The sequence below is a fragment of the Pleurodeles waltl genome, chromosome 6 (assembly GCF_031143425.1).
Source record: "Pleurodeles waltl isolate 20211129_DDA chromosome 6, aPleWal1.hap1.20221129, whole genome shotgun sequence".
NCBI lineage: Eukaryota > Metazoa > Chordata > Amphibia > Caudata > Salamandridae > Pleurodeles > Pleurodeles waltl.
Genome location: NC_090445.1, coordinates 518152438 through 518168367, shown reverse-complemented (window position 1 = coordinate 518168367; position 15930 = coordinate 518152438). Strand labels below are relative to the sequence as shown.

The 15930-nt window shown below is 48.4% G+C and overlaps 1 protein-coding gene across 1 annotated transcript in view; it reads right to left on the bottom strand.

Moving 5' to 3' along the window:
* Positions 1-15930, bottom strand: part of LOC138299949 (cytochrome P450 2A3-like) — a 391420-nt gene that overhangs the window by 103671 nt on the left and 271819 nt on the right. The window lies entirely within an intron of this gene.

The following is a 15930-nucleotide window of genomic DNA, read 5'->3' as shown; positions in this document are numbered from 1 at the left end:
ACCATGGTCTTCGTAGAAAATGAAACATTCCTAGACGTCATTCATCAGTCTTATAAAAGCTTCTTATCGCAAAGGTAATATTATGAGCAAACATGCTCGCACTATTAAGACAATCTTCTCAGTCTCGAGAGATCTGTCTAAATGATCCATTCACTAGTGCACGTTATTCTGTTCAAATTAAAATAAAACAAATTAGTCAGCACGAACAGAACAGTACATAATTGGGAAATATCACTGAAGGTTTGATAAAGTGGAACGGGAATAGTAGCGGGGTTCACCAAGAAATGTTCTGCAACTGCTCCAGTTTAGTGAAATGGCATGTTTTATTATATTAGTAACAGTGTGCAAGGAGGAATCTATATTTAGCTACACATGCCTGCTATGCTTTGCTTAGCAGGAACAGGAAGAGAAAATGTGACATTTTCACAGTACTCAATAGTGAAGGATAACGGGTACTGTGACCTGGCAGTGCTTTAGAGAACCTCCCAATAGGTCAGAGGTTTACACAGATGGAGCTAGAAGAGTTGCTGTTAGATGCAAGCATGGTGCTGTCCTTGGCTCAAAATTTAGTGGGGGGTCTACAAGTGTTGCAGGCCAAGTGGACTGTTGAATTGCGACATTATTCCCGCTCTACCATCAGGCTTTTTTTCTGTGGATATTTTGCCCTGCAGGGATCTAAGTGATGAGGTTTCAGCTATATGTTGATTAAATCTGTAAGGAATCCTTCTCGGGACTTAAAGTTCTGAGAAACTGTAAAATGTCAGCTGCTTAGTTGCTTCCACAGGCTTTTCTCTGCAAGTACCCTCTTAGTGGAGTGCCTTCAATCACTAAATCTGGAAAGTGTAAATGACACTGCAGGCCACCCGAGTGTGTGTGTGGGTGGAGGCCTCCCACAAAATATTCTCTGTATGTCCAGGAGGGGCTGATCAGTACTTTATTATCAGGCTAACTTCTCACTATGAAAATGAGCTCCATTTTCAGTAATTGCACCTAGTTTTATTCCATCTGGTTGTTCACAATCTGGCATGGATCTGGCCTCCTGGAAATACTTTGGTCACAAAGGAGCTAGTAGGTCGCCCCTAACTCTTACTGAGGTCTGTATCATCAACAGAACACTTTTTTTATTTATTTATTTATGGTCTAAAATAACTGGCACATTTTCCAACTTTATATTGTCAGTTGCTAGTTTATAAAGCCCCTCATCTATCCCTGCCTCAGAGAAACATTTAAGTCAGTCAGTTCCAGAGGATACGTTAGTTTCTGAGGAGACTCAATAACATTCCAAAGGAAGCCAGCACAGTTAACTGCAAGCAGGGACCTGCTCAGCTGTGAGAGGGTAGTCCTCATATCAAGGCATCATGCATAAAGCCAGGATTTGTATAGTCTGTGAACTGGAAGGTCTCCAGCGAAATCAGTATTCCATTCACTAAGACCCTGCATTGTTTTGGAAAGCAAGACTCCTTCAAAACACATGCTCAGCTCAGTAGTAAACAAAAAAGTGGCCATCTTGGAGTGGGCTTTTACAGATTATCTTTAAACTTTAAACTTTACCAGTTTGACATGGCTTCATAACTATACTTTCTGTCAGTGCTTTTAATGGCAGTAAAGATAGCATGGACATAAATGGGGTAAGGGGTATGGCTTGAGAAGCCTTTACCGGAGATATGGCTTATGTAACTAATACATCTGAAATAATGTCCTGTGTTTGTCAGATACACACATAGGGTCTCATTGGGAAGAGCATAACCACATTCAGCAGAATATTTTACTTAACAATTTATATAGCACTTTTATCCAGACGGAAGGGCAATAAACTTGCAAAGGTAAGTTTAGAAGTAGGTGGCAACACACTTGATTTCGGTAGAAAATGAACAATGGTTTGAACCATGGTTTGCCAAGGGACTTCAGTTAACATGCATTGCAGCACTAGCATGTGATAGGCAGGAAGGATAGTTTTTCCCTTCAGCTGGTGAATGACAGAAATACAGAGTCCCAATATCCAGTGTCTGGCAATGCAAGGACCAGACCTTGGCTGGCCCTTTCCCACTCAGAGCGTTGGTTTCAGCAGTATTCATGCAGGGATTGCCACTGCCATGGGTGGCCCCCTTCCCTTCTCTATAGAATAAACTTGTGGCTGTCAGCACAGTAAAGGTTGGAAACAATCCTTCCTACAAAAACGTTACTCTCTAGCACTAAACAACACTTGTGCAAGTGGCCCTTGTAACTTGCTTGAAACCCCAGCCTTGCTTAGTAATGAAACTTTGCAGATAATGGGTGTTGTTGGTGTTTGCTCTTTCTGCCTGGTAGGTCTCTGAGTACAGTATCTCAAACAAGGCTTGTTACACTTTTCAGGTCTCAGCTGTAGACTGCGCACATGCGCTGTCTCAAACCGAGACATGCTGTATCTACATCGTGGACTTCAGCCCACCCAGAGGCTTGCCATTTTCTGGCATCATCATCGCTCTATTTTGTGTTCTCCCCATTTGGCAAGGGAAAACATAGGTCATTCTTCTTCTAGGGTTTAGCCCTCCCTGAGCGCACTACCCAACTACTGCTAAACACACGAAGTGGACATTTTCTTCCATTGTTTTGGGACTACATTTTTTTGTTTTTTGTTTTCACATGGGCATGGTTCTGCCACAGATGCAGATTCAGAAAAATAATATAATCCCATTGGTGGCAGAGTTTCTGCCATTAACTCCAGTGGGGCGATGGCAGGCTACTTTTGGGAAAAGATATACATTTCATTGAGAGCAACTGTTACCTGAAACAGTTCAGCATTTTTTTTACATATTACATATGTTTGTGAAACCTGAATAAAACAAGTATTGGCAAAGTCGATAGGTCTCGGCAATCCGAGAGCTATAAGAGTTGGCAATGTTAATGCATTTGTGTATATAAGTAAGATGTGACTCTGCCCATATGTTGATGTTCTTCACCACAAGCTTTTGTTTGTAAAATAGCTCTGTTAGTGCTCCTAGGGACTAGTACCACTGCTCATAACTTGTAGAGATATTAACACAGACCTCAGGTCAAATACTGTAAGAATGGGCTTTGCATGGTGGAACACCATGACCACAGATAACTATCTTATCTTCAGAAGACTACTCAAGAGTAGATCTTTCCTACATGATCACCATATGCAAAACACAAACGTACATCATATGCCTGTGTATGTTAAACATATATAATTTTATTATATGAATATATTTAGATATGCCCATTTCTTTGAATAAATGTATAGCACATATAGTTTAAAATATATAATCTTGTTATTTTTTCTTTACAAATGTATATGTTAATTATTGTTAGAATATATGTATATTCATTGAAAAAAACTAAGGTTACAGAAACGTTAAAGTTTGACTCAGATTTCACATGTATAAACCTATAGAAATTCAGCAATTATAGTTAACTGAGCTAACCATAACTTACGTCCCTGCAATGCACTGCTTATGACACCACATATTACATCACTCATGACATGGTCAGTGACATCACTGATGACCTAAAATGATAACATCCAGTCTGTGTAAGTGTGTAAAAAAACATTTACGTGAGTTAAAGATATGTACTAAGTTTTTTAAATTTATTTTTTATTTATTTATACAAATTTAAAAAAAACAAAGACAACGACATCCCCAGGAGCGAGCAAATACAAACAGAGATAATCCATCCGTGTACATACATTGCCATTAAAATCAGCCAAGGATGTGATACAACAAAAAAAGATTCCCAGCGTACCCAGATCATCAGGTTCCAGTCATCACCCTGTACCCTTAACAAAGGAAATAGCATTAATGCACACCTCTAGGATATAATCTGGATGCTGCCACTCTCCTAGGGTATAAAATCCAACAACAACAACAAGATAATGATGGGGGGCGGCAGGGCAATCTCATGCAGCATGATCACCAACCTAACAACACACACAGCACTGACGGGGAACAACAAACCAATCCACCATGTGCATGACCACTCAAAAGAAGACAAGTCCATCACGTTTCAGCTATGAGACTCCAAAAAGGAGCGAAATGGTGCCCAAATGTCTCTAGGACGAGAGCACTCAGGGGCTAGCTCCCAAAAAGTCGATAATTGCGCCTGACAAAACGCTGCATAACGCAGCCAATCAGCCCTGTGTGGGGCCCTGCCCCTTCCCCAGCACATCACCACTCTTCTCTTTGCAAGTAAAAGCAGCATGCCCACTAGTCATCGCCACGCAAGCGGCACCTCATCCATCAGTCCGAGCAGCACCAACACAGGTGATAGAGGCAAATCGAAACCAGTCATTCCCGCTATTGCATGCATCACCTCCACCCAAAAAGCACGCACCTCTCCACAACTCCACGCCAAATGCAAGAAGTCGGCATCCGGTGCACGGCATCTTTCACAGTGTACATCTGCATGCAGCCCCATAGCACACAAACTGCGAGGAGTATAATATGAACGATGTAAAAATTTAAAGTGAATTAGCCTCAGTCGATAGTTTGGCGACAGCGCTCTCATGTGTGCACAGCAGCTTCTCCACATTGCCTCAGAAATATCCTCCCCAACATCCAGCTCCATTTAGCCTTAGCAGCCATAACCACAGTGCTCTGCTGCTCCTGCAAACACCCATACATCTTCGTAATGAGTCTAAGCGGTGACTGTGCACGCCAAAGCATCTCCAGCGCCTGGCAGGTCTTAGGCATTGCCGGGAGGCCAGCAAATCGCGCACGGAGCATCGCATAAACACATAGCACATATAGCCGATGTAATGCATTGTCCGCTCCAGCACTAAGCGCCTCCTCCGGCGAAAGCAAGGCCTCTCCCTCAAACCAATCCCCCAGCAATGACATCTCGGAAGCGGTGAGGAAGTCTCGCATCCGTACATCTCGGGACATCCTCTCATCAGCAATATCCAGCACCGGCATCGCAGGGGCAAAAGGTTCACACGTCCCCGACCGGCGTAACAAAGCCGCCCAAGCTCCGGATGTACATGCAACTGTGTCCAGCCCCCGAGACCGGGTCCGAGACATGCAGCCAAGTACCCTCAGCAACCTATCCGGTCACACCGCGTCGCTCTCAGGTGCAAGATGAGGTAAGTACTTCATGGGGCGAATCCAGTAGTATGCAAAATGAGCCTGCGCACAATGATAAGAAAGCTCCAGATCGGGGGCAGCAAGACCCCCATCTCGAACTGCAGTGTCAGCTTCTCCCAGGCAATCCTGGCCCACCTGCCCGCCCATACCAACCGCACCAGAGCCGATCCAAGCCACCGCAGGAAGCCTACAGTAAGCACCAACGGAAGATTAACAAAGAGATACAGGAATTATGGCAGCACGACTATTTTGGCAATGCCAATGCACCCAGTAAGCGATACGGACAACGAGCGCCACACCTCAATCCTGTCCTCTAGCCAGGCTACCAACTTGCCATAATTGGCGAGCCAAAGGGTTTCTACATCACAACTCAGCCAGACTCCCAACTATTGAACCGGCCCATCCGCCCACTCAATGGGGTATTGGGACGAGAACCTCGCAGTCCCAGCAGTGAGGGGGAGCACGACCAATTTAGACCAGTTTATCATTATCCCGGAGAAGGCACCAAAGTGGACAATCTCATTAAGCAGGACATCAAGGTTCTTACTCGGCTCACGTACATAAAGCGCGATATCGTCAGCGTACATTAAAATTAATATAGGGCGCTGTCGGAACGGCAGCCCTCTGCTGCCATGGTGCTGCTGCAAAAAGGCCGCCAACGGCTCCGTGGGGATTGCAAAAAGCAACAGTAACAAAGGGCAGCCCTGACAGGTCCCCCGGGCCACCGGGAAGGGGTCCGAAACCCTACCATTCATCGGCAGCCTAGCGACCGGGTCCGTGTACAACAAGCAAATCAACCTCACAAATCGCGTACTCATTCCCACCCTGCCCAGCAGAGCAAATAGATACGGCCAAGCCAAAGAATCAAATGCCTTTGTGGCATCTAAAAACACTGCAACATCCTCCTCCTCCACCGCAAGGCCGGCCAGCACCACGAAGAACGTGCGCAGATCATGCATCGTCGACTGCCCCGGCACAAACCCAGATTGGTCTGAGAACACCAGTCGCCGCATCAATGGCTGCAGCCTCGTCGCTATCAACGTAACCAAAATGTTATTGTCCACATTGATCATGGAAAGCGGGCGATACGAGTCACAGCTATGGGGATCCTTTCCAGGCTTCAGAATCATGACAATCAGCGCCTCCCGTAGGGAAGCAGGAAGAGCCCCGGTTTCCATCACCTCAGCATAGACCTCCAGTAAGTAGGGAGCCAAGATATCGGAGTACTCTTTATAGAAGGTAGGGGTTAAGCCATCTAATCCCGGGGACTTGTCACCAGGCAGTCTGCTAATTACCGCCTTAACCTCCTCCACCGAAAAGGGCTTGTCAAAATAAGCTCTATGTGCCTCTTCAAACCACAGCAAGCTAATCTCTGAAAAATAAGCCTGTGTCGCTTCAGGGTTCAGCTCTGCAGGACCTGAGTACAGGTCCATAAAATATCTTGTGAAGACTTTCATAACGCCCTCCGTCCCCGCCACCCGCTCACTTTCCAACCCATCTATTTTGGTGACAAATCCACAAGCCCAGGGTTTGTGCAGCATATTCACCAGCGTTCGTCCGGCCCTGTCTCCCTCCACATAACGCTGAGCCCTGGCATATTTCTCCAAAAAGCAGACCTCCCGCAGGGATGCTCTTCATATCGAGAGACCACGCCCTGCAAAGCCGCCAGCGTCTTGCCAGCCCAGTCCGCCACCAATTTCACCTCCAGCTCCGCAATCTGCGACTCCAACTCAGCCAACTCACGTTGCAATGCGCAAAGCACTCCATGCTGCTTAGAAAGGCACACTCCTCGGATAACCACCTTAAAGGCCTCCCAGAGCGTCCTGACTGAGCTCACCGACCTACGATTCTCAGCAAAAAATTGTAGGATAGCCTCGCGTACCTCCTCACGAAACGCCGCATCTCAAACACCAGGCAAATACAGCACTCGGGTTCCCGGGTAACACCAGCTCCAGTTTAACCCAGGAGTGGTCCGAAAGGGTCCGGGCCAAGTGCTCCACCGATTGTGTCCAAAGCTCCACATCCCTCGTGCCCAGCCATCGATCTATACGGGTCCAGCTATTGTGTACATAATTGACACACGTACCCTCTCTCTGACTTCCATGCTTCGCCCTCCATAGGTCAACCAAGGCACCATCATTCATTACAGTCATTAAAGCAGTGGCAGCAGCGGAATGTCGCGCTCTAGTCGAGCTCTCCCGGTCTCTCTCCGGGTCCAGGACCACATTGAAATCCCCTCCCCAAATCACAGCACCACACCCCATCGAGTCAATCAGGCGCCACACCTCACAGAAGAATTCAGGGTCGTCGACATTAGGGCCATGGACCGACACAAGCCGACAGGGTCTATCCAACAGTGTTCCACTCAACAGAACATAACGCCCATTCAGATCCACTATCGCTCGATGCGTACGCCATTGCAACCCCCTGCGCAGCAGAATCGCCACACCCCTTGCATAACGTGAATACACCGCGTCATGACACTCACCAATCCACCCAGCCCTCAGACGATTCAGCGTGGACGCCACTAAATGAGTCCCCTGCAGCATGCACACATCAATGTGATGATGCTGGACATAAGCAGACTTGAGCCCCACCTTGCGCTGGTCATTCAAGCCATGCACATTCTAGGTAAGGCACCTAATCACCGTCATCCCCCCAGCCCCCTCACCACAGCACGTTCATATGCCCAGCCGCCGACCACTCCCCGCCGCCCACCAATCACATCCAAAACAAGAGGACAGTAGGAAGAAATCCAATCAACACAGAAAAAACAAACCTTAACAAAGTCCCACCCCCACCCACGCAGACCCCCCAATCGGGTCAGAGCAAGGAACCCTCTCCCATCCCCCAAAAGAGAGGATCAAAAGCCCACAACATAGTAAGAGGGATCGTAAGGCTAGCCACCCAACCCGCCAACTTAGCAGACGGGCTGGAGAGGGCAGAGGGCTAAAGAAACAGGTATACTGACATAGCAGCTCATAAAAGGGAAACAAAGGCACCACAGCAATATCGCCGGACGGGTATCAAGGCCAATCGACACTCCGGCCCCAAGGACAGTCAATCCGTGTCACTGATGTTCGCCTGCTCCAATCCAGAAGCGCTCGGCCCCTCGGAGGAAGACCTCCGGGGAATCGTCTTAACAAACCTACCCGCCAGCTTCGGGTCTGTAAAGAAATGCAATGTGCTGCCATGCTGTATTCGAAGCTCCGCTGGGTGGATAAGAGAAAAATTAGCAGCAGTCAAACTTAGGGAACGCTTGACCGGCAGGAACGCCCTGCGCGCCCCCTGCACACTCGGAGTATAGTCTGGAAAAAAGTGCAACTCCGTGTTCCTGTATATCACCGGGCGTCTCTCTCTAACCAGCCGCATCACAGTGTCCCTATCGCAATAATTCAATAGGCGAAAGATAATAGGTTACGGCAGGGTCCCAGGGGGAGGCGGGGGTCCAAGCGACCTGTGAGCCCTCTCCACTACCAACATCTGGGAGAGCTCACCAGGAAATAAGTCTGCAAGCATTTTCTCCATAAAGTCCTCCATCCTGCCCATGTCCATGGACTCCGGGAGACCAATCATCCTAATGTTGTTGCGCTGGGACCGCGCTTACAAATCTTAATTTTTATTCCTGATTACCTCCAGCACCCGCTCCATCTGCAACAAGCGTTCCCTCTCGCCATGCCGCTGATCTTCCATCTCTGAGATGCGCGACTCAAGCTGCTCGAAACAAGCATCGTGATCATCCACCCTGGCCCTGATGCGGTCCATCCGCTCAGTCAAGTGGTCCAGCTTAGCATCTATGCCCGCCAAGCTACTCTTAAGATCCAAAAACATAGACTTAACAGAAGTTTCCGAAGGCCCTTCCTCCATCTGCACCTCTCCAGACTGAGATGCGGGCACACCACCATTCGTCTTAACGCCCTCAAAGGAAAGCTTTGATTGCCGCTGCTCCGCCTTACCCATAGTGTCTGCCACCATAAGCCACTGCAATTGGCGCACCACCAAATTCCAATAGAGAGAAAAGACCGCACAAAGAGTTTGCCTACTGGGCGGCAGCACCCAAATAAACTCCAGAAGCAGTTCGGTATCTTCCAGCCGCCGGCCACTCACTCCCAGGTGTGACATCTGTAGACCTTCAGAGCATGCTGCTCACCTTCCAATTGGCAGAGAGTGTGGGACGAAGTCCCGTGCAGGCCTCCATCACCTCTAATGCGTCGCCTTCAGCATCCAACGAGAATACCAAAATGCGGATGGAGTCCGAAAAATGGCAACATGCAAAAACAGGCCCAGAAAAGCACCCCGGCCCAGCCCGGCCGGCGATAGTTTCCTCCGGGGCCCTCCAGCAGCGCCCACCACCAGGAGGCCCAGGGCGAGCCCCGCCTGATCGTAGGGCCCAAGCCCAGGTCCCCCCGCAACAGAGGGGGACCACCAGAGTGCGAAATCCAGGGGGCCCCCACCGCTGAGGTCACGACAGCCAAGAGGGCCCCCTCAGGCCACCTGCAATCCCGGCCCCGCGGCGGGGTGCCGATCCTGCCGGCGCCAGGGTGGAACAGGCCTCTCCACACCAGGCCCCTCGGGCCAGCGGCTGCGCGCCGCAAGGCCGCGGGGGCTGCGGCCGGACAAGACCGCTGACCGGCCCCCCAAGCAGCACCTCCTCTGCAGCCTGCTCTAGCCGGCTCGCGGCAGCCGCCTCCTCGGCGCGCCTCAAGCGACGCACTGCCGCCCGCCAAAAACGAGCGCGCCCTCAGCGCAGCAGGCCAGACACCGGCCGAGCCCTCCTCTACGCCGCCGGTCATCAGGGCCCCGGGCAGCCAGAATTTCGGGAGAGGCAGATGCACCGTCCCAGACAGCAAGTCACCCGGCCGTGGGGAGCGCTATTTCCGGCGCTCCATCAGGATAAATGAAGAATAAAGCCCTAAGCCCAGCAGAGCCTCACAAAGTGACGGCCATCTTTCCGGCCGGTTAGCCAGGCCCCCCCAAAGATATGTACTAAGTTATTGCATACAATAAATTAGTACACTTCCAGAGCAACTGATCAGTGATGGTATTTGAAAAGTATGTTGTATGAGTGAATATATGTGTGTCTGCATTTGTATGTGAGCGGTTGAGTGAGTGGCGGTACAGTGAGGTGTCTGGCTCTGTCAGTAGCTGTTTAACTGAGTAAGTGGTATTCTGTGCACTTGTGTGGGTGGACAAGTGAAAGTGTGAGTAGTCCTAGGTGAGTGAGCGGTTTAGTCAGTAGTTGTAGTAGTGACTTTTTGAGTCCTTCTTTGGCTAAGTGAGAAAGTGACTGAGTGGCTGTGTCAGTATCTGTATAGGTGGATTAGTGTGTGTCTCAGAGACTGTATGCATGAGTGAGTGTCAGCGAATGTATGGGTGAGTGTGTACTTGTATCAGTGACAGTATAGGAGAGTGAGTATATGCATTAGTATTTATATGCCTGAGTGTGTCAGTAACTGTGAGGGCTATTGACACTTACTGGTTACTGTTTGTGTTATTTGCTGTACGGGTGGGTGAGTGAGTGGGTGTACAAGTGGTTATATGGGTGAGTAACTAATTGTCTGAGTGTCTGTATGTGTGTATGACTGGGTGTGTGGCTGTATTGTGAGTAAGTGAGTGTATGAGTGTGTGTAAAGGCGTGTGAGTGGGTCAGTAAGTGGCTATACCTGAGAATAAGTAAATATTGTATTAGTTGTGTAGGTGGCTGTGTAGCTGTCTAAAGTGAGTGGTTGCATTTACTAGCTCTATGAGTGAGCGAATGAAAGTATGAGTGCATTTTACAATGAGTGAGTTTTTTGTGTGTAGTTGTATAGGTGTGTGAATGGGTATGTGAGTAGTTGTGTGACAGTGTGGCTGCGTGTATGAGAGGTTTGTATGGGTGTGTGAATAAGGTGTGAGAGTCTTTAAGTGGCCATATCATGAGTGATGTAGCATGTGTGGTCATAAGCAGTGCATTGCTGGTGAGGAAGTTATAGTTAGCTCAGGTAAATATAACTACTGAATGTCTATGGTTTTGTGTGTGTGAGAATCTGAGCATAACTATAACGTCCCTGTAACATTTGTTTTTTTCAGTTAATTTCTAAGGTTTTTTTACTTCTCTTTCCTAACTATAACGTCCCTGTAACATTTGTTTTTTTCAATGAAATTCTATGTTTGTTTTAATGTCATTTAATGTTATTTCCTAACTATAACATCCCTGTAATCTTTGTTTTTTTAGTAAATTTTGATGGTTGTTTTAATTTTATTCCCTAACTATAACATGTAACCTTTGAGAGTGGGTGTGTGAAGGGCTGCATGGGTTTGTGAGTGGGTTTCTGATTGGCTGTATGGGAGCATGAGGGGTGTGAGAGTAGTTTTGAGAGTATGTGAGTGGGTGTGTCAGTTGGCGTTTAGGAGTGGGAGTGTGAGCGGCTGTATGTATCTGTAAGTGGGTGTGTGAGTAGTTGTATGGGTATTTGAGTGGGTGTGTGAGTGACTATATGGGCCTGTGAGTGGGTGTGCGAGTTGTTTGTGAGTGTGTTAGTGAATGTGAGAGTAGCTGAATGGGTGTGTGAGTGGGTGCCTGAGTGTCTGTGTAGGTGTGTCAGTAGCTGTGTGACTGGGCCAGAACAGAACCTCACCTGCCCCTTTATCTAATAAGAGTCCACAGTTATGCACAAAATGTATACACAACAGGAGTACTTTCTATTGGTTAATTAGTAAGTGTTACATTTCTGGGTAAATGTCTAGTGCATATTCTAGATATGCAAAAACAAGTGTACACTGTTTCAAAGACAAAGAAAACCAGGGGGACACTAATGTTCAGGAGCAAGAGCCCTCACACATCCGAGAGGATGTCATGCTTCATCATTTCGTAGCTCCTCGTCAGACCGGCACTGCAATGTCTGATGGGCTCCCCATAAAGGGGGCTCTTTGCCGGAGATCTTTATAGGTGGCTGCCGTAGTGGAGGACACTAGTATCACGGTCAGGCACTATTCCTAGCAGGAGAGTGACTCATAAAATTAGTTCCCAGTCCTAATAGAGTAAATACATGTAATAAATCGAAAGATAAGACTGGAACCATGATTAAAAAACATAAGGAAAGTGAAATGTGAGAAATAATGCTCAACCACTTTCTACCTAGTGCTGGAGCTGAGAAAATTATCGCAGGTCTCCTAAAACATGGAAGCTGAGAGTTACCTAAACAGAAGCCTTATCCTTGTTTTCATTGTGCCTGCTCTACTGGTGTAAGATTCCTGCACTAAAGGAGTTTGCTTGAATTAGAAAATAACACCTGCAGTGGAGGTGAGTGTCTACTGGTTCTGATGCCTGGTTCCTACATGTGTGACACATTCATAGCACTTTATTATCTGAAGTAATAGCCTTTAACATGCTTATTTAATCCAAAGCCTGATTCCATTAAAGTGCTCAGTAAATCTGAAGCTTGATTAGGGAATGTAAGGTGCTTTCTTTCACTGAGTTAGTTTCACCCTGCTTTGTATTGTCTCCTGCTGCATTTCGATCAGGGGCAGTCCATTCTGCACAAAGCCTTGCTCTTGAAAACCTCCCCGCTGTGCAGGTATTCTATTAGTTCACCGCATAGTGCTTGGAAAAGGTGTGAATGATGCATGCTTGAAACTTGTGCCAACTATCTCACCATGATGGCGAGGAGGGGTAGTGGCATAGATGTGAGTGTGGAGGGACACTGAAGCCCAGCTGAGGCACCTACTGAGAAGACAAAGGCGCTAGTACTGGCCCTTCATACCTCCCACAGTGAGTCATGTGCACCCTGGCTTTCTGCAGCTAACCAGTTTCTGCACAATGCATGCCCACTGTGCCACAAAACATGATTGATGTGGCGAAAGTGCTGATGGAACATAATTTGAGGCATTATGCATCAAGAAAGATATGAAATCACTACAATCTCTGGCATATGATCGGGATCAGGCCATGTAGGTGTAGAATCCCACTATCACAATCTAGAGGGGTGGTCTCTAGCGAGACCCTTGCTTTTATGATGAATAATGGGTTGCTCCAGTACACGTGAGAGCGTCAATATATAGTGTGCAGATCGTGGCTTGGTGTTAGTCATGCTTGGCCGCCAACACTGCACTATGGCCCTGGTGTATTTTATTGCAGCGCTGGGCCTGCCTGCAAGCTGCACAGCAACCTGCCACACCGCACCAGCACCTTGGCACCATGACAGGTAAGAGACACACCTATCCTGGCCCGACAATGCTTCTGGCTGCATCGGCCCAGGAAGCTGCGACAGAAGACATGGCACGCACTCCACGTGGGCTGCACTGCAGCACCTTTGCCCCAGCATTGCAAAGCTGATCCAGGCATGGGAGGCATGCGGTGCACGGCCCATACAACATACTGAGTGAATAGGAATCCCTGATTGGAACAGTGTTCATACCCCAAAAGGAGGTGGCATCAAATAAAACAAGGGAAAACAAAAGAGTAAACACCTTGGGGGTCATTCTAACCCTGGCGGTAAAAACCGCCAGGGAGAATGACCGTGGTAGCACCGCCAACAGGCTGGCGGTGCACCGCTGGGCATTCTGACTGTGGCGGTTCAGCCGACTTTCCGCTGCCCTTGAGAATCCTCCATGGCGGCGGAGCACGCTCCGCCGCCATGGGGATTCTGACACCCCCTCCCGCCATCCTGTTCCTGGCGGGTCTCCCGCCAGGAACAGGATGGCGGTAGGGGGTGCCGCGGGGCCCCTGGGGGCCCCCGCAGTGCCCATGCCAATGGCATGGGCACTGCGGGGGCCCCCGTAAGAGGGCCCAAAAAGGAATTTCAGTGTCTGCCTAGCAGACACTGAAATTCGCGACGGGTGCTACTGCACCCGTCGCACTCCAGCAACTCCGCCGGCTCCATTCGGAGCCGGCTTCATCATTGCTGGGTCTTTCCCGCTGTGCTGGCGGGCAGCCTTTTGGCGGTTGCCCGCCAGCACAGCGGGAAAGCCAGAATGGCCACCGCAGTCTTGTGACCGCGGTGCGGTCATTTGGCGGTAACCGCATGGTGGGCGGCGACCGCCGCGGTTAGAATCACCGCCCTTGTCACACGTTTGGCTGGTGGAGGCACATATGCTGTCCCTCACTCAAGTGGTCAGACTGCTCAGACACTGAAACTGATACCATTTGCATTGGGGGTCCAGGAAGAGGAGAGGGCGGACATCCTACGAAAGCACAATTACATCTTTGGCTGTCTCAAAAGAGGAGAGGTCACACTCCACATTGACGTGTCAATCCAGCCAATTGCCTTACTCCACAGGCACATTGCTTTTCATCTGAGGCCAAAAGTGGAGGAAGAACTCCTGAAGATGGAGAAGGAACTGCACCCCGATTATGTATATTTTTTACCACATAAGAGGCAGACAGGGGGATTTTCCGTGCTTGCATGAGGGCCAAGGATACCCTTGCTAAGTCTAGTTCAAATGCAACCTAGGCAACAGTTGCATGGGGCATGTTGGTGTTATATGACCCCGAAAGATTGACTGTCAGCGGGCATGTACAATGCACACTTTTCCTTTTTAGCCCTGAGACATCCTCCCTTTAGGGGAGACATCCTCTTTTAGCAACAAAATAAAATTACAAATTTGACTTCTCTTTCCTAAAATACTAATTCCATTAAAAGCCCATGGGAAATGCGGCATTGTGAACGCTTTCTGTTGCACAACCTCCTCCTCTAACATGCATGCAAACAATGTCATGCAGGTATGCAAGGTGACTTTCCACTTTGGTAAGTAATGGAAAGACTGGAATCCAAAATTTGTGTGGCACATTCCCACTGTACCCTGAAGTCTGCCACTTCTCACAGACAGAGAAACACAGGCTGGTTTTGTGTCTCTACTGTGCTGGTGAGGTGTGGTCGGTCGCTGCGCAGGTCGCAGGTACGCCTATCGCTGCAATAAAATACACTGGGGCTGTAGTGCAGTGTTGGCAGCCGAGCATGACTAATGCCTAGCCACACCTAGCTCACTATTTATTAATGCTCTTGCGTGTGCAGGAGCAAACTATTATTCATCATAAAAGTGGGGGGCTCGCTAGAGACCACCCTGCTACATCATCATAGTGGGATACTACATTCCTCCCCGACTTTAATAAACATTCAAACTAACTAACATTTTCCTTTGATAAAGAGCTTGCAGAATTTACTGGAGTGAGCTGCTCCATAGCCTTCAGACAGTTAATGTTAAATAGTCTGCTAGACATGATAACAGGGCCAGATTATACCATAATTGGTGTCAGGATGTGCACTGCACCCCCCCCAATGTGCATGGGTGCCCCCACTCGCACCATTGGAATTGTGACCACATCAGAGTCCCTCTCAGATGGTCCTGGCGGGAACTGTGAGGCTGATAAATCTCAGGGTGCATCGTCCACATGTGGCATCTCAAGTGACAGTGCCCCCCTTCCGGTTCCCAAAGAACTGTCTTGGTCCATCTTGGGGCACCAGTTGTCTCCCACTTCCTTTCTCACTTTTCTCAAAAAATAATACATTTCTGGTAAGAGTTTCATCCCCTTGGCAAGATGTTGTCAGGGTTCCTTGTCTTTGGATCACTTGCTGTGGCTGCTGCTCAAATGGTAGCCTAAATTTGCTACCTGGATATCAATCTTTCACGAAGACCCAGTCTCACATTTAAATGGGACTGGGACGGTGATTAGTCTGGCCTGGTGATTAGGCTGGTCCCTTTTTTAAGAATATTTAATGATCATCAGTGGTGCCTTGCGACCATCTTAGGTGATGGGGAATGGTATCGGTCACAGTCTTTCCCATGGTGGCATGCCCTGGGGCATGACCTGTTTTCTATCTAGACGTCTGGTGGTATTTCCTTAGAAAGCTGTAAATGGCTCTCTCCATAG